At 35.7% G+C, this 23,928-nt stretch overlaps 1 protein-coding gene across 6 annotated transcripts in view; it reads left to right on the top strand.

Moving 5' to 3' along the window:
* Positions 1 to 23,928, top strand: part of MBD5 (methyl-CpG binding domain protein 5) — a 433,945-nt gene that overhangs the window by 208,121 nt on the left and 201,896 nt on the right. The gene's annotated exons all lie outside the window — the stretch shown is intronic.

Here is a 23,928-nt window from a genome sequence, read left to right as displayed (position 1 = left end):
TCTGGAACTTTTTGGAAAGCAAATCCTGATCACCAAAGAAAGGAAAAAGCAGCTGTGTTGCCCTTGCCTCACTGTTAGAAGAATAGCATTATTATGCAGTCACTGGTCTTTATAGAACCAAGAGTGGTTATCCACTGGCTGCCTTCTGGCAGAGACACACCTAACCCTTTCTGAGCTGCTGGTAATGTATGCCTTCTGTTCCTAAGGATCTTTAAAGAAATAGTTTCCACTACTTCCTTCAGCAAACCAATCTAGTGTAACAGCTCTCGGGATTAGGAAGTTCTTTCTAGTAACCCTTTGCGCAGTTGTAGTAATCGTTTCTAAAACAGGTGTTCTTATACTTTAATCACGATTTAAATCTTTTCTTAGTTTAATATAATCAACTTCACTATTTTAAGAAAAATTTTAATGGGGCGCCTGGGTAGCTCAATCAGTTGGGTGTCGGCTCTTGATTTATGCTCAGGTCATGATCTCGGGATTGTGGGATTGAGCCCCGTGGTGGGCTCTGTGCTCAACGGGCAGTCTGCTGGAGATTCTCTCTCTCCCTCTCCCTCTGCCCCTCCTCCCACTCGTGTGCTTTCTCTTTCTAAAATAAATAATTTTTTAAAAAAAGGAAATACTTAAAATTGACCATTGCTAAATTAATAGAAATAGTTTCTATAAACAGTGCTTCTCCATGAGCAACCTATTTTGTCAAACTTTTTTCTCTAATATTTCCTTTTTTAACTCATTCACATATCCTATTTTGATCTTAAGTTATTCTTCAACCACAGCAATGTATCTTATGTCAGATAGCTCTAATTTATATTTCTTCCACCTTATATTAAGAACCAGCCCTTTGTTCTCTTTGAATTGCATTCTGTTTATGACCAGGTCATTCTAAGTACATTCTAAGTACTAAAACTTTTAGTACTTAGAAAGGCAATTAAAACATACCAGGTATGACTTACAAGTCTGCTATATAAAAACACAAATTCAAAGAACATATTAAGACTGACTAATCAGTGGTTGGGGCACCTGGGTGGCTCAGTTGTTTAGCGTCTGCCTTCAGCTCAGGTCATGGTCCCAGGGTCCTGGGATCGAGCCCCGCATCGGGCTCCCTGCTCAGCGGGGAGTCTGCTTTCCCTCTCCCACTCCCCCTACTTGTGTTCCCTCTCGCTTTGTCTCTCTCTGTCAAATAAATAAATAAAATCTTTTTTTTTTTTTTAAGATTTTTTATTTATTTGACGGAGAGCACCACAAGCAGAGGGAGAGAGAGGGAGAAGCAGGCTCCTTGCTGAGCAAGGAGCCGGATGTGGGACTCCATCCCAGGACCCTGGGATCATGACCTGGGCCGAAGGCAGCCGCTTAACCGACTGAGCCACCCAGGCATCCCTAAATAAATAAAATCTTAAAAAAAAAAAAAAAAAAAGACTAATCAACCACAACTCTGCCACACCTACCAACTTTGTGACCTTAGACAAATTACTGGTTCTCTTTGACTCCCAATTTGTACATCTTTTAAGTAAATATCTTAGGTATTTAGCACTTGCCTAGAGCATAATTCAATAAATAGGTGATATAGTTATTCTACTTTTTGTAAAATGATTGAAAACAGGTTTCCTAGTGGCCAGCTCAACTCTTACAAAAGAAATAATGAATTTGTCCATTATACTCATGCCAAATATCTTTTATATCATTTTGTTGTCATACTGCTACTAAATTTTATTCATTGAATTTTCCCGACAAACAGTTTATGTTGAAACATGTGAAAATGCAATTTATAAAAAAAATCACTATTTAGATTCAAAGGGATACATGCACCCTGCTGTTGATAGCAGCATTATCAACAGTAGCCAAACTATGGAGAGAGCCCAAATGTCCATCGACTGATGAATGGATAAAGAAGTTGTGGTATATATATATGTATATGTGTGTATATATATATATATATATGTGTGTGTGTGTGTGTATACACACACACACATATACACAATGGAATATTATTCAGCCATCAAAAAGAATGAAATCTTCCCATTTTCACCAATGTGATAGAACTAGAATATATTATGCTAAGTGGAATAAGTCAGTCAGAGAAGACAAGTACCATCTGATCTCACTCATATGTGGAGTTTAAGAAAGAAAACAGATGGGGGCACGTGGTTGGTTCAGTCAGTTAAGCATCTGCCTTTGATTCAGGTCATGATCCCAGAGTCCTAGGATCAAGCTGCATGTCAGGCTCTCTGCTCAGCGGGGAGTCTGCTTTTCCTTCTCCCTCTGCCCCTCCCCCTCGCTCCTGCTCTCTCTATCTCAAATAAATAAATAAAATCTTAAAAAAAAAAAGGGTCACTTATGGTTTGTTTCCCTCTCTCTTTTGTTCCTCTACTCCTTTCCATATGTTCACTGTTTTCTTTCCTTTTTTAAAAAAAAAAAAGACTTTATTTATTCATTTGAGATGGGGGGGAGGGCCAGAGGGAGAGAAGAAGCAGACTCCCCACTGAGCAGGGAGCCTGATATGGGGCTTGATCCTAGGACTCTGGGATCATGACTTGAATCAAAGGCAGATGCTTAACTGACTGAGCCACCCAGGCGCCCCAAGCCATAAGAGACTCTTTTTTTTTTTTCATAAATGACTTTTTTTTTTTTATTTTTTTTTTTTTATTTATTTGAGACAGAGAGAATGAGAGACAGAGAGCATGAGAGGGAGGAGGGTCAGAGGGAGAAGCAGACTCCCCGCCGAGCAGGGAGCCCGATGCGGGACTCGATCCCGGGACTCCAGGATCATGACCTGAGCCGAAGGCAGTCGCTTAACCAACTGAGCCACCCAGGCGCTCTCATAAATGACTCTTAATGACAGAGAACAAATGGAGGGTTGTTGGAGGGAGGTAGATGAGGGATGGGCTAGATGGGTGGATGGGTGTTAAAGAGGGCACTTGTCTTATGTAAGTGATGAATCACTGAATTCTACTCCAGAGACCAATATTGCACTACATGTTAACTAACAAAATTTAAATAAATAAAAAAAAAACAAAGAGCCTAAAAAAAGTTCACTGTTTAAAAATGTAGTTGTTAAAAAAAATTATTGTTAACCTTTAAGTCTTAGTTTACTAGGTGTGCTGTAACAAATTACCATGAACTGGATGGCTCAAATTTTAAAGAATTACTCTTTCACAATTCTTGAAGCTAACAGTCCAAAATCAAGTTGTCTGTAGGGCCATGCTCTTTTGAAGGCTCTAAGGAAGGATCTGTTAGATGCCTTTCTCTTAGCTTCTGTTGTTGCCTGGCAATCCTTGGCATTCTTTGGTTTATAAACTCATTACTTCAATCTCGGCCTCCCTCATCACACTGTTTTCTCCCTGGGTTTCTACGTCTCTTTGGCTCTTCTTTATAAGGACACAGTCATATTAGATTAGAGCCCACCATAATTCAGTATGACCTCATCTTAACTTGATTACATCTACAAAGACCCTATTTGCAAACAAGTTCACATTCAGGTGTCAAGAATTAGGATTTAAACACATTTTTGGGAGGTGACACAATTTTCAAATAACACTCTCTAATATATGTTTTTGAACTGAGACTAAAGTTAGGGCAGAAAAATTGTTTCTAAAAACAAGAGAATTTTCCTGGGAAAGAAGTTGTTTCACTTGTGACAAGATATGGTCTATGAGTAGATGTACATATTTTGCTTATAATGATTTGGCAATACCATTTCTTTTTTTTCTTTTTTAAGATTTATTTATTTATTTGACAGAGAGAGACACAGCGAGAGAGGGAACACAAGCAGGGGGAGTGGGAGAGGGAGAAGCAGGTTTCCCGCCGAACAGGGAGCCCGATGCAGGGCTCGATCCCAGGACCCTGGGATCATGACCTCGGCCAAAGGCAGACACTTAACAACTGAGCCACCCAGGTGCCCCGGCAATAACATTTCTTGAACATAATTTCTTGATATTACTTTTGCCCGTATACTCTATAGCTATATTTTTTTAAATTATAAAACAATATCTACCATTTTGTTTGTTTACTTGGGCTCAGAGTTCAAATAATAGAGTTACAGTTTTATGATTAAGGCTTGTATCCATATTACATGTATCAACAAATAAGGTTCTCTAAAGACTTTAGAGGTGATATTATATTTATATTTATAATTCTAATGATAGTTACACTTTGTAAATGAACTGAGTTAGTTTTTCCTTTGCTAATTTTGATTCAAACCAGAGCCACTTTTTATTTTCATGAATAGGAAATTCACTTTAAATTCAAATTTAAAAATATTCTTTATCTTTCAAAATGAACATAGCCACTATATATTTTTAACATTAATTCTACAGCTTATTTTAGTAAAGCTAATTCTAGTGAAGTCTTTTTAATATATAATTTGGTATGTGGTATATAGATCATCAGTACATTTTTATCTTCTTTATGACCATCTCCCATATATTTAGATAATTGTCACAAATTTTCCATGTAATAAAACTTCCATAGGATGTACACTCTTATTTCAGAAGTTCAATGAGAGGATTTTATGTGTGTTTTCTTGTCTTTGAGCTTCTGACAAGGAAGGGATGTAAAGTATTATAAACTCCTGTTTTGGGAGTGAAGAAAGATGGAGTAGGAGGATCCTGAGCTCACCTTATCTTATGGCTACAACTAGGTAACATCCACATCAGTATAAATAACCCAGAAAATGACTCAAAGACTGGTAGAACAGACTCTCCAAAGATAAATGTAGAGAGTAGGAGATGTGGTCAGGAGCCAAGTTAACCCACAGGACTGTCTGCAGGAGAGAAAGATGCTGAGGGCATGAATAGAGGAAAAAACACATCCTCACACCAGGCACCCCAAGCCCAGGAACCCACACAGGGAAGACAAGTCTCCATATTATTTGGCTTTGAAAACCAGTGGAGCATAATTCTGTGAGTTCTTATAATTAGTGAGGCTTAACACCTAGAACTTTAAAAATCAGCAAGCTCAGCTCTGTGAGAGCCAGGAGGGTGAGAGGAAGCTGAGTCCCCACCCTTAAAAAGACAAAATAACAAACAGCCCTGCTGAAATATAGCTTAGAAGCAGCAATTAAAAAATGCGTGGGGTATAAGGGAGGGAGATTTGTTTACTAATCTCAGAGTATGTGCTGGAGGGGCAGGGATCTGTTGGAGACTTCTCCAGTAACAAAAGAGCTAGTGGGCACCACTTCATTCCCCCACCCCTAGCCTAGGTAAATGGACACCTGTAGGAACCAGTGCAACATAAACACTGTCTTGCTAATAGCACATCCCATCCCCACTCTTTTCTGCAGATTTAGCCCCTCTATCCTAGCTTGGGCAGGAGTTGTCCCAGGCAGCTGCAGGTCTCTTCCAATGGACCTTGCTAATAGCATGTCACCTTCCCCCCAGCCCCCGTGCTCTCCTACAGACTCATCCCCTCCAGCCCAGGGGCAGGAGTTTTCTGAATCAGCAGCAGATCCTTTCCCACGGCACACCAGTGCAAACCCTTCTGGCCCCCCAAGCCTTGCCCCTGCATTCTCCTGTGGACCTGCCCTCAGGAGGAGTCAATCCAAAGTGGTGCCACAAGTGTGGCATCGCACAACAGGGGTGAGCACCACTTCAAAGTGACTCTTGTCCTGAGGGGAGGGGAAAGATAACCATACACACCAGTCCCACGATGACCCCCAGTGGGCTAGAGGTAGACTTCCGGTCTGACTGCAGGCCCCACTCATCAATAAAAGCTTTTCAGGGAACAACACAGTGAGAGCACACTGCAGTTCACTCTTACCACAGCTCTGGCAAATGCCTGCTCTAATTCGGCTCAAGCCCGAGGTGGCCGCACACTGACCACTAACAACACAGGGACCAAACCATGCCCTAAGAGGCAAAGAGAGCCATAGCTGACAAGTGAACTGAAGACAAATGCAGCTGAGCCCCAACAGCAGGGCACATGCAACACACGCAGGAGACACCCCTGAAACACCAGGTGCTGGTGAACAGGGAACATTACATTGCAGGGCACTACAAGATCTCTTCTTTGTAAGGCCACTACTTTCAAGAGCAGGAGATAGAGCTGACATTTCCTATCACATAGAAACACATACAGAGAGGTAGACAAAATGAGACAGAAGAATATGTCCTAAATGAAAAAATAGGACAAAATCACAGCAAGAGAGCTAAATGAAATCTAGGTAAGTAATATAGCTAATAGTGAATTTAAAATAATGATCATAAGATACTCGCCAGACTTGAGAAAAGAGTGGAAGGCCTCAGTGAGACCCTTAAAAAAGAATAGAAAGCATAAAAAAGAACCAGTAGGAGATGAAGAACTCAATAACTAAAATTAAAAAATCACTAGAGGGAATAAATAGTAGACTAGAGGAAGCAGAAGAATGGATCAATGTGACCTGGAGGACAGAGTAATAGAAAGCAATCAAACTGAACAGGAAAGAGAAAAAATATTTTTAAAATGAAAATAGATTAAGGGAACTCAACGGCACCATCATTCATAATAACATTCACATTATAGGGATCCTAGAAGAAGAAGAGGGAGAAGAGTGGGCAGGAAATCTATTTGAAGAACTAATAGCTGAAAACTTCCCAAATCTGGAGAAGGAAACAAATCCAGATCCAAGAGGCACAGAGAGCCCCCAACAAAATCAACCCAAAGAGGACCACACCATGACACATAGTAATTAAAATGGCAGAAAGTACTGATAAAGAGAGAAGTATACAAGCAGCAAGAGAAAAGAAAACAGTTACATACAAGGGAAACCTCATAAGGCTATCAGCTGATTTTCAGCAAAACCTTTGCAAGCCAGAAGAAAGTGGTGTGATATAGTCAAAGTGTTCAAAGGAAAAAAAATTTCTGCAACCAGAAATACTCTACCCAGCAAGGCCATCATTCAGAATAGGAGAGACAAAGAGTTTCCCAGACAAACAAAGCTAAAGGAATTCATCATGACTAAACTACCCTTACAAGAAATGTTAAAGAGACATTTTTTTAAAGATTTTTATTTGAGAGAGAGAGAGCACAAGAGCGGGGGAAGGGGCAGAGGAAGAAGGAGAGAGAAAACCCCAAGCAGACTCCTGGCTGAGCATGGAGCCGGATGCAAGGCTTCATCTCACAACCCTGATATCATGACCTGAGCTAAAATCAAGAGTTGGATACATAACTGACTGAGCCACCCAGGTGCCCCAAGGGGACTCTTAGAGTGGAAAAGAGAGACCATAAGCAGGAGGAAGAAAAGTAGAAAGCACAAAAACAGTAGTATTAACTATATATATAAAAATCAAGGGATTCATAAAGTAAAAGAATGTTAAGTATGACACCATATACCTAAAACATGGGGGGAGAGGAGTTAAAATTTAGTGCTTTTAGAATGGGTTTAAGCGTAAGCAACCATCAACTTAATATAGACTACTGTATGCATAAGATGTCACATATAAACCTCATGATAACCACAAATCAAAAACGGGTGATAAATATGCAAAAAAAGGAATCCAAGTATATCACTAAAGAAATCCAGCACCCCATGAGAGAAGAGAGTAAGAGAAGAAAGGAACAGAGAAAACTACAAAAACAACCATAATGCAAGAAATAAAATGACGATAAGTACATACCTATCAATAATTACTTTGAATGTAAATGGACTAAGCATTCCAATCAAAAGACATAGGGTGACAGAATGGATAAAAAAGCAAAACCCGGGCGCCTGGGTGGCTCAGTTGGTTAAGCGACTGCCTTCGGCTCAGGTCATGATCCTGGAGTCCCGGGATCGAGTCCCGCATCGGGCTCCCTGCTCGGCAGGGAGTCTGCTTCTCCCTCTGACCCTCACCCCTCTCATGTTCTCTCTCTCAAATAAATAAATAAAATCTTTAAAAAAAAAAAAAAAAAGCAAAACCCATCTATATGCTGCCTGCCTACAAGAGACTCATTTCAGACCTAAAGACACAAGCAGATTGAAAGTGAAAGGATGGAAAAGCATTTATCATGCAAATGGAAGTGAAAAGAAAGCCAGGGTAGCAATACTTATATCAGGCAAAACAGAATTTAAAAAAAAGACTATAACAAAAGCAAAGAAGAACACTACATAATCATAAAGGGGACAATCCAACAAGAAGATATAACAATTGTAAATATATATGCACCCAACATGGGAGTGTCCAAATACATAAAGCAGCTAATAACAAACATAAAAGTAATGAATAGTAAAACAGTAATAGTAGGGGATTTTAACACTCTACTTATGTCAATGGATAGATCATCCAACACAAACTCAAAAAGGAGACAGTGGCTTTTAATGACACATTGGACCAGATGGATCTAACAGATATATTCAGAACATTCCATTCTAAAACAGTGGAATACACATTCTTTTCAAGTGCACGTGGAACATTCTCTGGAAGAGATCCCATGTTAGGCCACAAAGTAAATCTCAACAGATTCAAAAAGATTGGAGTCATATGGCATGCATCTTTTTTATTCTCAACACTATGAAACTAAAAATCAACCACAAGAAAAAAATCTGGTAAGACCAAAAACACACAGAGGTTAAATAACATGCTACTAAACAATGAGTGGGTCAACGAGGAAATCAAAAAGAGACAAAGGAAAATGAAAACACAATGGTCCAAAATCTTCAAAATGCAGCAAAATCTGTTCTCAGAGGGAAGTTTATAGCCATACAGGCCTACCTTAAGAAGCAAGAAAAATCTCAAATAAACCTAAACGAATTAGAAAAAGAACAAACAATACCCAACATCAGTAGAAGGAAGGAAATAATAAAGATTAGAGCAGAAATATACAAAATAGAAACTGAAAAAAAAAAAAAAACAATAGAACCCGTAGCTGGTTCTTTAGAAAAATTAACCAAATTGATAAACCTTTAGTCAATCTCATCAAAAACTGGAGAGGACTCAAACAAAATCAGAAACGAAGAAGGAGAAATAACAACACCACAGATTTACAAAGAATTATAAGAGAATATTATGGAAAATTATATGCCAACAAATTGGACAACCTAGAAGAAATGGATAAATTCCTAGAAACATATAACCTCCCAAAACTGAATCAGGAAGAAACAGAAAATTTGAACAGACTAATTACCAACCATGAAATTGAATCAGTAATCAAAAATCTTCCTACAAGCAAAAGTTAAGGACCAAATGGCTCCATGGGTGAATTCTACTTAGCACTTAAAGAATTAATATCTGTTCCTCTCAAACTATTCCAAAAAATAGAAGAGGAAGGAAAGCTTCCAGATTCATTCTACGAAGCCAGCATTACCCTGATATCAAAAACATATAAAGACACTACAAAAAAAGAAAACTATAGGTTAATATCTCTGATGAATAGATGCAGAAATCCTCAACAAAATATTAGCAAACTAAATTCAACAATACATTTTTAAAAATCATTCACCACAAGTGGGATTTATTCCTGGGGTACAAGGGCTAGCTCAATATTCACAAATCAATTAACATCATATGTCACATCAACAAGAGAATGGATGAAAACCATATGATCATTTAAATAGATGCAGAAAAAGCATTTGACAAAGTACATCTATTCATGATAAAAACCCTCAACAGAAGAGGTTTAGAGTGAACGAACATACCTCATAATAAAGGCTATATACGAAAAAACCACAGCTAACATCATACTCAATGGTGAAAAACTGAGAATTTTTTCTCTAAGGTCAGGAACAAGACAAGGATGTCCACTCTCACCACTTTTAATCAACATTATACTGTAAGTCCTAGCCACAGCAATCAGAGAAAAAAAATAAATAAAAGCATCCAAATTGCTAAGGAAGAAGTAAAAATTTCACTCTTTGCAAATGACATGAAACGATATATAGAAACCCTAAAGACTCCACCAAAAACCTACTAGAACTGATAAATGAATTCAGTAAGGTTGCAGGATACAAAATCAACATACAGAAATCTGTTTTATTTCTGTACACTAATAATGTAGAGAAAGAGAAATTAAGAAAACAATCCCATTTACAATTGCACCAAAAATAATAAAATACATAGGAGTAGATGAAAGACCTGTACTCTGAAAACTATAAAGCACTGAGAAGAGACGCCTGTGTGGCTCAGTCGGTTAAGCATTTGCCTCTGGGTCAGGTCATAATCCCAGGATCCTGGGATCGAGTCCCACATCAGGTTCCTTGCTCAGCAGGGAGCCTGCTTCTCCCTCTGCCTGCTGCACTCTTTCTCTGACAAATAAGTAAGTAATATCTTTAAAAAAAAACATTGAGGAAAGAAATTGAAGATGACACAAACAAGTGGAAAGACATTCCATGCTCATGGATTGGAAGAAAAAAATATTGCAAAAATGTCCATACTACCCAATGCAATCTACAGATTTAGTGCAATCCCTATCAGAATACCAAAAGCATTTTTCACAGAATTAGAACAAATAATCAGAATTTGTATGGAACCACAAAAGACTCTGAATAGCCAAAGGAATCTTGAAAAAGAAAAACAAAACTGGAGGTATCATAATCCCAGATTTTAAGATATACCACAGAGCTGTAGTAATCAAAACAGCATGGTTCTGGCACAAAAGCATACACATAGATCGACAGAACAGAATAGAGAGCCCAGTAATAAACCCAGAATTATATGGTTAATTAATCTTTGACAAAGGAGGCAAGAACATGCAATGGGAAAAAGAGTCTCTTCAACAAATGGTGTTGGAAAAACTGGACCACTTTCTTACACCATACACAAAAATAAACTCAAAATCGATTAAAGACCTAAATGTAATATCTGAAACCATAAAATCCTAGAAGAGAGCATAGGCAGTAATTTCTCTGACATCAGCTATAGCAACATTTTTCTAGATATGTCTCTTATGGTAAGGGTAGCAAAACAAAAAATAAACTGTTGGGACTATATCAAAATAAAAAGCTTCTGCACAGCGAATGAAATAATCAACAAAACTAAAAGATAATCTATTGAAAGGGAGAAGGTATTTGCATATGACATATCCAATAAAAGGTTAGTATCCAAAATATATAAAGAACTGATACAACTCAACACCCCAAAACCAAATAATCTAATTGAAAAATGGGCCAAAGACATGAACAGACATTTCTCCAAAGAAGACATGCAGATGACCAACAAATATCTGAATAGATGCTCAACATCACTCAGCATGAGGGAAATGCATATCAAAACCACAGGGAGATATTACCTCACACCTGTCAGAATGGCTAAGATAAAAAATAAAACAAGTTTTGACGAGGATGTGGAGAAAAAGGAACCCTCATGCCTTCTTGGCTAGAATGCAAAATGGTACAGCCATAGTGGAAATCAGAATGGAGGTTCCTCAAAAAATTAAATAGAACTTTATGTGATCCAGTAATTCCACTATGTATTTACCCAAAGACTATATGAAAACACTAAACGGAAAAGATATATGCACCCCAATGTTTATTGCAGCATTATTTACAATAGCCAAATTATTGAAGCAACCCAAGTGTCCATGCATAGATGAATGGATAAGAAGATGTGGTATAGATATGCAATGAAATACGACTCGGCCATAACAAAAAATGCAGTCTTGCCATTTGCAAGAACATGAATGGGACTAGAGTGTATAATGCTAAGTGAAGTAAGTCAGTTAGAAAAAGACAAATACCGTATGATTTCACTCATATGTGGAATATAAGATACAAAATCAGACAAAAACGAGACAATGAAACAGACTCTTAACTATAAAGAACAAACTAATGGTTACCAGAGGGGAGGTGGATGGGAGAATGGATGAAATAGCTGAAGGGAATTAAGAGTACATATATCATGATGAGCACTGAGTAATGCATAGAATTTTTTAATTCCTATATTGCACACCTGAAACTAATATAATACTTTATTGTAATTATACTGGAATTCATATTTTTAAAAAATAATAAGATAAAAAACAGAAAAAGAAAAAAAATCCTGTTTTCAGGCCCTTGTGTTTTTTCACTGTTGCATGAAACACGTAAAATTTCCAAAACATACTCTGTTGCAGGTAAAACCTGCTACAAATTATTCTTTGCATATAATAGGTACTTAATAAATGTTTATGAAGTGAATGAAGGACATTGTAATTAGCCCCTCTGCTTATAGACAGCATCCAGGAGTGATATTGAAAGTAAGGCAACTCTGAAGCTAACTCAGTTACACACCTTTCATGTTAAATATTTTCTTTAAATTTGGTATAAAAGATAAACACACATTGGAACTAGAGAGTTTGAAATGCTGCAAAGTGGAGACGTGTTCTTTATTTCCTAGAATTTTTCAGTAAACTGAAGGACTTAATGGTTTTGTTTTATATTTTTATCTCCTTTGCCAAATGAATTTTGAAACTTTGGGAAAAGAAAACATAAAGTGCAAGGTTAAACGACTAGTTGACTAAAGTGTGAGGTTTGATTTTCTAAACTATGGATCAAGCAGTGGTTCTCCACTCTGACTATGCTCCAGCATAACCTGGAAAGCTTTTTAAAAATGTAAATGTTTTTGCCCCATCTCTACTGGTTAATCTCAGTTCTGCTAATTACTACTTGTGTTACTGAGCATTTATTTATTCCATAAAATTGGATTCTCTAGAAGTGGAGATGATACAAAAGTACTGGACTTTTGGATAAGAATGTGCCTCACAGAAATTGGAAACAATATCTACTTAGAGGTGTGCTGATCTAATTAAGAAAACTTTGAACTGAAAAATAAGGACTTTATAGTTTGATAGACATCAGTAACAGTAAAGTAAATACCCCGTATTACTGGTAAAAATACCTAGGGAGAATATGAGGATATTGTACTTTTGCCCTCAATGTCTGTATTCGAAGCCCAGGATATGTCTGAAACTGGAATGGACTGATTTCTTAGATGGACTATTTAACATCAATAGCATGTTCGCAGTGAGAATGAATGAGCATATTTGCTAGGAGTATGACATTGGTAGTTATGGTGGTGAGTAGGGATAGGGTAGGGGCAGCTTATGGAATTCTTATGGATTAGAAAACCTCTAAGGCCCTTTACAACTCTAATATGCTATGTTTGTAAATAATCGACTGTTCTTTCTTTACATGTGTTTATTTATCTATACATTTTGAAAACTTTTATGTGCCAGACACTATGCCAAAAGATAAAATCTGTGGACATGAAAAAATAGAATATACTAGGTTTGATAATCACTATGATAAAGTATCATGGAAACATTTAAATAATTGTATTTCATTTATACATGTGTTGGTTATTTCTATTATAGGAGTTAACTGAAAATACATGAGCTAGGAATCCCAACATACTTAAATGTTCAGAAAGAAATTGCATTATGATGATTAGAAAAGTGTCATCTCGATCCAGGATGTTTGAGGAGAAACTTCTTGAAAAATCTATACAATGTGCAATATACTGTATCTCGCTCAAATTACTAAAGGCTAAGACTCAGATCCTAATGTTAATTACTGTCATTTTTCCTTGCCTGCATGCTCCTTTACTGAGTATGCAACTGATCAAGTTGTTTTTGATGCAGCTATTGCTTGTTAATAGCTAGAATCTTGGGGAGAGAGGCCAGTTTCCTGGAATAAAAACTGCTGAGGATAGAGAAACAGCATCCATAAGATAAAGGTCTGAGTGTAATGGGCTTTGGAGGACAGGACTCAATTGATCCCAGAGCCCCAGCGGGAGTGAAGGGAAAGGAATTTCTAGAGAAAACTCTGTAGTTCTGACTTGAAAGAAGCAAAATGAAAACAGCAATAATTATTTCCTTTCTTCTGCTGTATATTTCAAAAACAATTTGAGAAGAAAAAAGTCCACAAGTAAAATTGAGTTTACATTTATATTTAGATAACTTTCCTTATTCCAGAGTTTTACTCTTTTTTTGTTTTACTGGATTTTAGTAAGTCACTCCCTTTTTGAAATGTTTTAACTCCATAATGGAATTCAATATGTAATACTGTCAATAAGTGAAGACAGGGACCACATATATTTGTTTAAACAATCAGCATATTACTGGTGAGTTTCTTCAGAAGGAATATGTTTTGTTAGGTTTTGCTTTTGAATTATTGAAGCAATACATACTCATGATTTTTAAAATAAGAAACAAATAATATGGAAAAGTATAAAATAAAAAGTAAAATTTGAAACCATCCTGTTTCTACTTTCCACAAGTAACTTGTATTAGCTTATTTTACGTATCATTTCAGAAATCTTCTATCCACATACAAGTTTATGTGTGTACACACATATAACATGCACATGTACATACACATGCACATGCTGTATATGCTTTTTTTTTTACATAAATGCAGCATATCCATTGTTCTTTGCTAGTGGCCTTTCCTTTGTCTCTTTATTGTTGATTTCTAAGAGCTCTTGGTATACTAATAAAAGGTATCTTCTCTTAGGTATTTCAAACATTTTCCTGCTGTTTAATTTGCACTTCAACTTGATTTATGGTAGTTTCTTTTTTCCCATGTTGATTATTTAATCAAATAATCAGTCTTTCCTGTTAGGGCTTCTGTAGTTTATGTCCAAGATTATAAAATATATAACACCATTTCTTCTTTCCCATCCTTACAGATTAATTTTTGTTAAGAGACTTTATTACAGCAATTTTAGGTTTACAGCAAAAGTAAGAGAAATATAGAGATTTCCCATAGACCCTCTCCCCCCAAACATTCCTAGTCTCCCCCATTAGCAATTTCCCCACCACAGTGGTACATTTGTTACAATTGATAAACCTACATAGACACATCATTATCACCTAAAGTCTATAGTTTACCTTAGGGTTCACTATTGGTGTTGTACATTTTGTGGATCTGGACAAATATATAAAGGCATGTACCCACTATCACAGTATCCGACACAGTAGTTTCACTGCCTTAAAAATCCTCTCTACTGTGCCTATTCATCCTCCAATTTTTTAAATAAAATATTTTATATTTAAATTTTTAAATCATCTGGCATCTTATTAGTGTACTGGAAGCTTTTACTGATTAATCTTTTTATTTTAATTTTAATTTTGGGGGGGCATTGATTAATCCTTTTTTTAGTCACCTTTATCATATATAAAAATCTTATATATATTGGAGTATATTCAGGATTCTCCAGTATACATTTTCTATTTGTCTATTTTCTTCTCTAGTATAAAACTCCTTAATTGCTGTTATCTTTACAGTGTTTTTACTATCTGGAAGGACTGGTCTCCTCTGTACTCCTCTTTTTTTTCTTTTTCAAAATATTTGTAGATAATGACATGTTTTTAACCAGATGAACTTTGGTGTCATCTCTCAAGTTTTGAAAATAAAAAATCCTATTGCTATTTTAATAGGAATCCTATTAAAATAACAGATTGATTTAGTTGGAATTATGAGTCTTTGAATATTGATTATATCTGTCCTGAAAACAGATTACATGTCTTATAGATATCTGGATTTGTTTATTCTGAGTTATATATTTATGTTGTGTTTTTCATATTAAATGGGTTTGTTTCTAGTTTTTGTTTTCTAATTGGGCATGGCTTATATATAGGAGAATCATTTATTTTCATATACTGTGTAACTAGCTACCTTTCTAAACTCTTTTCTGGGGGCAGTTTCCATTGATTTTCTTGGGTTTCATGCATGTATACATGCATATCATCATGGAAATAAGGACAGAATTGTCTCTTCCACCCCCAACCAAGTTTATTGAGTAATAATTGACACATAACATAAGTTTAAGGTGTACAATGTGATGATTTGATATAAGTATATATTGCAAATGATTACCACAATAAGATTAGTTAACATATCCATCACTTCCTCATATAGTTACCCTGGGGAAGGGGTGTGTGTGTGTGTGTGTGGTGAGAACATTTAAGATCTGCTCTCTTAGCAACTTTCAGGTATACAATATAGTATTGTTAATTATAGTCACTATGCTGTGCATTAAATCCCTAGGACTTACTCATCTTATGACTGGAAGTTTGTACCCTTTGACCACTTTCACCCGTTTCTCCCACCTTATCTCCCACCCCACTTCAGCAACCATCAGTCTACTTTCTGTTTCTACGCGTTCAGTTTTATTTTAGATTCCACATGTAAGTGAGATAATACAGTATTTGTTTTTCTCCCTTGGATTTATTTCACTTAGCATAATGCCCTCAAGTTTCATCCACGTAGTCACAAATGGCAGGATTTCCTTCTTTTTATGGATGAATAATATTTCATGTTATAAGCACACACACATCCACACACACCACGTTTTCTTTATCCATTCATCCATTGATAGACACAGGTTGTTTCCATGTCTTGGCTATTGTAAACAATGCTGGTATATCGACCTGTAGTTTTCTTTTCTTATAGCGTTCTTATCTGCCTTTGTAGTAGGGTAATGCTGGCCTTGTAAAAATGAATTTAGAAATCTTCCCTCTTCAATTTTTTTGAAATGTTTGAGAAGGATTGGTATTAATTCTTCTTTAAATGTTTGGTAGAATTCACCAGTGGAACCATCTAATCCTGGGCTTTTGTTTGTTACAAGGTTTTTGATTATTAATTCAGTCGTCTTACTCATTGGTCTGTTTGGGTTTTCTGTTTCTTCATGATTTAGTCTTGGTAGGTTATATGTTTCTAGGAATGTATTCATTTTTCTAGATTGTCCAACTTATTGGCATATTATTATTTGTTGTAGTCTCTTATTTTCCTTTGTATTTCTGTGGTTTCTGTTGTAATGTCTTCTCTTTCTTTTTTTTTAAGATTTTATTTGAAAGAGAGTGAGAAAGAGAGAGAGAAAGAGTTGAGACCGGGGAGGGTCAGAGGGAGAAGCAGACTCCCCGCTGAGCAGGGAGCCAGATGTGGGCTCAATCCTGGGACTCCTAGATCATGACCTGAGCCAAAGGCAAACACTTAACTGACTGAGCCACCCAGGCGCCCCTGCTCTTTCATTTATAACTTTATTTGTGAGTCCTTTCTTTTGCTTAGTCTAGCTAAAGGTTTGTCAATTTTGTCTATCTTTTCAAAGAACCAATTCTTAGTTTCGTTAATCCTTTCTATTGTTATTCTCTATTTCATTTATTTCTATTCTAATCTTTATTATTTCCTTCCTTATGCTAACTTTGGGCTTAGTTTGCTCTTTTTCTAATTCTTTGAGATGTAATATTAAGTTGTTTATTTGAGATCTATTTTCTTTATGTATGCATTTATAACTACAAACCTTCCTGTCAGAACTGCTTTTGCTGTATCCCATATGTTTTGGTATGTTGCGTTTCCATTTTCATTTGTTTCAAGATATTTTTTAAATTTCTCTTGATTTCTTCTTTGATCCATTTGTTGTTTAGTAGTGTACACTTTAATTTCCATGTATTTGTATAGTTTTCAGCTTTCCTCCTGTTATAATTTCTAATTTCATACCACTGTGATAGAAAACATACTTATATAATTTCTGTCTTCTTAAATTTGTTGAGATTTGTTTTGTGTCCTCATACTTGATCTGTCCTTGAAATGTTCCATATGTGCTTGGAAAGAATGTATATTTTACTACTATTGGATGGGATGTTCTTTCACATCTGTTAGGTCCATTTGGTCTATAGTATTGTTCAAATCCACTATTTTCTTATTAAGTCTCTGTTTGGATTGATCTGTCCATTGTTGAGAGTAGTGTCTCTTCCTTTCTAATATTTATATCTCTTTCTCCTATATAAGTAGCTAATACATCCAGAACAATATTAATATAATTGTTTTAACATTTTTTTTGGCCCACAAATACTTTTCCCACCATAGATATAATACATACTATTACAGCTCTCATAACTCTGAGGAAAGGAAAAATAGGTAATTGCAAATCAAAAAATTCTTTTAAAAAGTGAAACAGAACTGAATGAACAGTTGAATTTCTAGAGTTATATGAATTATAAGAATCAATTCTCTGACGACAGAATTGTCTTTTTTCCCCCAGTGGCTACTCTGAGATTTACCCTTTATCCGTGTTCTTCAGCAATTGACATGATGTACCTAGATTATGTTTCTTTGTGTGTTTCTTTCTTCAGTTTTGCTGAGCTTCTTAGATCTGTAGGTTGATGTTTTCTCAGCAAACATGGGGAGTTTTACTCATTACCTCATCAAATATTTTTTCCTGCCCCATTTTCTCTTTCTTTTTCTTCTGGGACTCCATATACATGTATAATAAATTACTTGATATTGTTTCTTGGCTATGTGGGTCACTTCAAAAATTTCTGTTTATCTGTCTTCAAGTTCTCTGGCTGGCTTCCCTGTCATCTTCAATATGCTGTTAAGTCATCCAGTGAATTTTTTATTTTGATATGGCATTTTCAGTTCTATAATTTCAATTTAAATCTTTAGAAAAATTTTATTGTAGTAAAATATACATAATAAAGTTCATAATTTTAACCATTTTTAAGTGTACTTGATTCTTTTTTGTTTCCATTTCTCTTGATTCTTTTTGTGCATTCATCATGATGATTTTTTTTAAAGATTTTATTTATTTATTCATAAGAGACAGAGAGAGAGAGAGGCAGAGGGAGAAGCAGGCTCCCCACTGAGCAAGGAGCCTGATGTGGGACTCGATCCCAGGACCCTGGGATCATGACCTGAGCTGAAGGCAGACGCTTAACCATCTGAGCCACCCAGGTGCCCAATCATGATGATTTTTTAATGTTCTTGATAATATTTATTTATTTATTTATTTATAAGATTTTATTTTTAAGTAATCTCTACACCCAACATGAGGCTTGAACTCACAATCCCAAGATCAAGAGTCACATGCTTGACTGACTGAGCCAGGCAGATGCCCCACATTCTTGATAATAAAGTACTTGCATGGAGGTACTTTCTGAGTCATTACAGAATCTGTTCTATTGCTGTTTTTTCTATGGAACTTGGATCAAATTTTCCTGTTTGTTCATTTGTAGAAATTTTTTATTCTATATTGGGTATATTATATACTTCTGAGACTCTGGATTCTGTTACCTTCCTCTGAAGAATATGACTTTTTTTTTATCTAACAGTTAAATTACTGGCTGCTTATCTTTGTCTAATAAAGGCTTGGTTCTATGTTTTGTTAGAGTGGGTCTCTTTTGGTTTTGCCTTAAATCCTCAGGTGACTCTTTTAATACAGGAATAGTCTATAATCCTAAAATGTGGCCCTTTGGGGATTTCTATGGAAAGCCTAAGTTGTTCACCAAGCTGCATCAATTCAAACTCCAAACTTTGTCTCATGCAATGGGCAACAGCAAAAATCCCTTTCAGCCTTTCAGCTATTATTTTCCAGTAGGCTCTTTGGAGTCTTTCCTATGTATATATAGTTCAGGGAGTGGGAATGTATATACAAATTTTTAACTCCCCCTCTGCACTTCCCCACTTTCCAAAATCTACCTCCCCCAACCCCCAGTTATCAGCCATTCTTTCAGCCCTGAACTCTGGTCTTTATTACCTCAAGCCAATAGGAATGTGGCTTTCTGCTTCAGTTCTGGCTACTCCCACAACTTTTTTACCTCAAAGGAAGAGCTATATAAATACAGATCTTGTCCAGCAATGTTCTCTTCTTTCAAGGGTCTGAGCCTCTTTCTGTTTTTGCCTACTTTTGGTCAATCTCCAAATAGTTGTTTTTTATTTATTTGTTTTAGTATTTTTTCACAGTTTAAAATTCTTATCATGGGATAACAAGTCTGGTTCAAGTTACTCCACCATTATTGGAATTGCAGTTCCTGGGATTTTTTTACTTTTATATTTATCTATTTACTTCATTATTTTATATTCATGTATATTATTTCATTTCATGATCATTTTAGTCACTTAGACTTAGGTTTGATTCCCGGCTCTGCCATTTATTATGGCATTACTTCAAATTTCTGGTTTTTAGTGTCCTTATATATAAAATGGAAATGATCATATTTACCTTATAAGGTTAGTGGCTTTTGAATATTAAATATTTACAATATATGTAAAACATGTGGCACAGAGCTTAGAACTTCATTGGCATTCGTAAATGCTGCTACCTTTTATTACCATAATTATTCTATAAGGTTGGAATGTGGATGACTTACCTAAGATTTTACTACTAAATAATAGGAGTACAGATTAATTAAATCAGTTCTTCAGGATAAGTTTATGCCTCCCAGGAGTTCCAGTTTCAATATTATCCCATGTAAGAAGCAGAAACTGCCTGATTGTAATTGCAAGGTTATAATATATGAAAAGCAAATAAACTATTTACATATTAAATTAGATTTATCAGAATAGATTTTATATTTGTTTCCATGAGGAGGAACAACAAAACAAAGATTACTAGCAATAAGGCTACATGGTCAGTGTGCTGAGTGATGTCCTTTTCTCTTCTATGAGCCCTTAGGAGCCAGCCAACTGGTAACCAGAAGATAACCATGGTAGTATTTTTTTCCCTATCAGAGAAGAATGAGTCTAAGTAAGTTTTCAATTTTAGAGCCAGACAGAATATTCAGTGAGAATACTCAGGCCTAGTAAAATAAGTAGCGTTTGTGTATATGGTAATTAAAGAAAATAGTAAAAAAATATACCACTAGGTAATGAACTATTCCGTCCTCTAGGTTTACTTGTAACTCACAAATGAATGATTTGTACCCCGGGCAAGCATGTAATTTCAGTAATTGGTTATTGAATGAGGTTTTCTATGAATAGTTAACATCATTGTTTGTTTTGTCTACTGAAATCTAGTTATGGATGTGTATATGTGTTAATATGTGTTATATTTTAAGTAATGCATAGGATTTTGTGTGTGCTTTTCAAAAACATTTCACTATAGAGGAAGCAATTTAATGCTAAAGATAAAAACGGAAACTGGTTGAGGTCACATCCACTCTCTTTGGTAAGCATTATTACAGTTACTATTCACATTTATGCCTATTCGGATAGAAACCCATCAATCATGTAAACTCAGAGCCAGATTCTGATCTCTAATGCATAGTATGAATTGCCACATATCTTTTTTTCCACCAAAAAAATAAATAAATAAATGCTCAGTATCATCTGAGATTAAAATCTGTCCTTTCAAATTGATTTTATTTTTATCTAGACTAAAGCAAAATGCAGTGTCAGAAAAGGAAATAAAATAATTCCTGCCAGGATGTGGTTTCTTTTTTTATATATAATTCTTACAGAATCAAGTATTCATATAGTTCTGTAATCATAATAATGGCTCTGAGAAAAAATAGAAAAATTATTATTTATCCTTTTTAAAATGGAATCTTTTTATCCTTGTGCAATCATATGTACTAACTTGGATTGTAGGGGAAGACCACATTATAAAAAGAACATTACCTAGGTTATAATATATGAAAAGCAAATAAAGTCTATTTACATACTAAATGCGATTTATCAGAATAGATTTTATATTTGTTTCCATGAAAATTTAACAATTTTATTAAAGCTTACCAATGAAATATTTAAAATAATAAAACTGTCTTGTTTTTGGAATTTATGGTTTTTTTAAGTATAAGATAATTGCACAGATTTGAAGATAAAATCTTCATTTACATTTTCTCTCAGCCAAAGAAATTTAGTTCAATTTACACAGTGTTATTTTTGAACAGTGTTTATTAAAAACTTTTTATGAGCAAAGCACTGTGCTAGGCATTTTTAGGGGATATAAAAATAAACCTGGTACCACCCTGCCTAAAAGAAGTGTGTAGCTTAGTAAGACAAACAAAAGCACACATGTCACACATGCATATGAACAGAGTGTGTAAACTTTCTTTTTTTTTTTTTTTAAAGATTTTTATTTATTTATTTGACAGAGAGAGAGATAGCGAGAGCAGGAACACAAGCAGGGGGGAGTGGGAGAGGGAGAAGCAGGCTTCCTGCCGAGCAGGGAGCCCGATGTGGGACTCGATCCCAGGACCCTGGGATCATGACCTGAGCCGAAGGCAGACGCTTAACGACTGAGCCACCCAGGCGCCCGAGTGTGTAAACTTTCAGAGTATGGCTCTCAACAGTATGGTTCCGGGGAGCAGTGTTGGTATGTGCCATTTTTTATTGTTTTTCAGAATTACAAGTGATCATTAGGAGAGCCTAGCATAGCACCAGGAGCATAACTGGTATATAATAGATGTTGAAAGAATAGATAAAATATTCTCTCATGGTTGGGTTTGGATAGCAGGCTAGATGTGGTGTGACTTTGTGTGTGTGTGTTAACTGTCCCTATGGCTAAACCATTTATTTTAGAATTAGACTTTTTTTTTTTCTTAAATCTGGATTTTACCATCTTTGTGACCTTGCACAAATTACCTCTTTAAACTCCATTTTCTTCATCTGTCAAATGTGGTGATAATATCTGTTTCATAAGTTTGTTGTAAAGTGTGAATGAGATAATGTATGTCAGGCCTATAGTAAGTGACCATAGTATTTTAGATTAGAAAATCCTGTTGCATTTACTATGACTGTTGGCATTATTTTTGCTATTAAGGGATGGGTAAAAGTACATTATGAAACAGAAGTAGTGAAACTATAATATTGACTTTATGTGTATGCAAGTGGCAGAATTTTTACTCCAAAAAGTGGCACTTCACTTAATCTACATTATTTTATTTTTTAATTAAGGAAAAATAATTTATGATTTATGAATAAAATAAATTTATTATTAATTTTGTACTTGGTCCTTTTATCTTTGCAGAATGAAAACTCAAATAATCACTTAGTAATTATTATTAACTCTTTCATACACTTTTTATCCATTTCACAAATATTGACTGAGCACCTGTTGCTTGCTCGGCATTGTGGTAAACACTGGTGATACGGTGGTGAATGAGGCTGACCAACTTCCCTGTCATCAAAGTTTAAATTTAGTTGGAATTCTAGTTCATTGTGCACAGACCTGGATTTGCAAGTCCAGCCCTTCAAAAGTGGTTCACAGGTGGTTGACAGTGTCCTAGACACTGTGCTTGAGATTTAGGAAGTAGATGTCATGTTTCTTTCTTTGATTCAGTGAATTATAACAAGGCAGGACAGCATAAGACCTGAAAAGTTACATCTAGGAAGTAGATGTCATGTTTCTTTCTTTGATTCAGTGAATTATAACAAGGCAGGACAGCATAAGACCTGAAAAGTTACATCTAGGAAGTAGATGTCATGTTTCTTTCTTTGATTCAGTGAATTATAACAAGGCAGGACAGCATAAGACCTGAAAAGTTACTTCCTGAAAGTCTGTCATTTTAAAGGAATGATAAATTTTTGAGCATGCTTTACAAAATTATGAGGGCTTAGGTACAAATGAGTAACAAAGTTAGGTCAGGAAGTACATGATCACAATTGAATCTAACTCTACTATTAGAGTTCTGTTAGTTCTATTATGTAGCTACTTTAGGTAAAAATAATTAAATTTCTCTCTATCTTTCGAGTATTAGGAAACCTTGGGCCTGGAACTGATATCTAGATTCACAGCTGTTTTCTCTTTAAAACTTTTCTTATATCTTCCCCACCATTAATCACCCTATTGCTAACTATAATGAAAGAATTTTGTTGATTAAAACATTCTACTCAGAAAAGGCCTTCTCTGCTTTCCTATTTATTGTTTGAATGAGAATTATTTTTGAAAGAGATTGAGCATTTGCAGTTTTGTTTCAAGTTTAAGTTCCTACTAATAGATTTGGGCAAGTATGCTTTTCCTTTTTGCTCAACTATAAAATACAGATAATAAAACTCACCTGGGGGCGCCTGGGTGGCTCAGATGGTTGGGCGTCTGCCTTCGGCTCAGGTCATGATCCCAGGGTCCTGGGATCGAGTCCCGCATCGGGCTCTCTGCTCCTTGGGAGCCTGCTTCTCCCTCTGCCTCTCTCTCTCTCTGTCTCTCATGAATAAATAAATAAAATCTTTAAAAAAAAAAAAAACTCACCTGATAGTTATATGATTCAGATTTTAAAATAAGATTGTAGCTTTAGAAATTATAAACTTCAGGGTGCCTGGATGGCTCAGTCAGTTAAGCGTCTGCCTTG

The sequence above is a fragment of the Leptonychotes weddellii genome, chromosome 3 (genome assembly GCF_054177405.1).
Source record: "Leptonychotes weddellii isolate Sample4059 chromosome 3, ASM5417740v2, whole genome shotgun sequence".
Classification (NCBI taxonomy): domain Eukaryota; kingdom Metazoa; phylum Chordata; class Mammalia; order Carnivora; family Phocidae; genus Leptonychotes; species Leptonychotes weddellii.
This window is presented reverse-complemented; position numbering and strand designations above follow the sequence as displayed.